Source organism: Bos mutus, chromosome 11 (assembly GCF_027580195.1).
Source record: "Bos mutus isolate GX-2022 chromosome 11, NWIPB_WYAK_1.1, whole genome shotgun sequence".
NCBI lineage: Eukaryota > Metazoa > Chordata > Mammalia > Artiodactyla > Bovidae > Bos > Bos mutus.
Window position 1 is genome coordinate 100,074,755 of NC_091627.1, and position 747 is coordinate 100,075,501.

Below are 747 nucleotides of genomic sequence, written 5' to 3' on the forward strand. Positions count from 1 at the left end.
CACTACTCCAGGAAAGGAAACACATGGAGAGGCAGCAGGTGGAGTCCCAACCTGCGCACAGTAGGGCCGCCTCTTTCCAGCCTGGCCATCACGTGGCCACACAGACCCAGGTTCTGACCTGATGTCCACACTGTGGGCTTGCGGAAATGACATCCCATCTTCTTCTTGTTCTCTCTGGATAAACTGGAGCTAGTTTGGGAATTCCTTGGTGGCCCAGTGGTTAAGACTTGGCACTTTCACTGCCAAGGGCACAGGTTCAATCCCTGGTCAGGGAACTAAGATCCCATAAGCCACATAGTATGACCAAAAAAAAAAAAAAAGAAGTGAATTTAGTTTTGCCTCTTTCAGTTATGTTGGAGGGAGAGTCTGGACCCTGAGCTTGGGAGGAACCACTTCTGAAGTTCCACATAAGGCACATGCGTGTGGACCCAGGTCTGGATCCTGCCTACTTAACGTGCAATTTCTCTCTTGCCAGCCATCCACTCTGAAAGGAGTGCACTCTGCACTTAAGACCACTTGTCCTGGGTGATGCTGAGAGCTGCCTCCCTAATCTGAGATCTGGGCCCTGATTCAAACATTAACAGCTCCATCTGGATAGTAGCCTTAATGCGCTGCGTTGGTGGAGGCGGCTCCTCTGATTCTCACAGGAATGAGTGAGATACTTTTCCATGTTTTCATCTCCTTGGATGGAAATTTACCAGTGAGGTTGATGTGATTGTCCTTATTTTAGAAATGAGGATACTGAGC

The 747-nt window shown here is 49.0% G+C and overlaps 1 non-coding gene across 1 annotated transcript; it reads left to right on the forward strand.

Moving 5' to 3' along the window:
* The first annotated feature begins 202 nt into the window (after positions 1 to 202).
* Positions 203 to 275, forward strand: TRNAE-UUC (transfer RNA glutamic acid (anticodon UUC)). Its single transcript has one exon. It is a non-coding gene; the product is annotated as a tRNA-Glu (tRNA).
* The last annotated feature ends 472 nt before the right edge of the window (positions 276 to 747 follow it).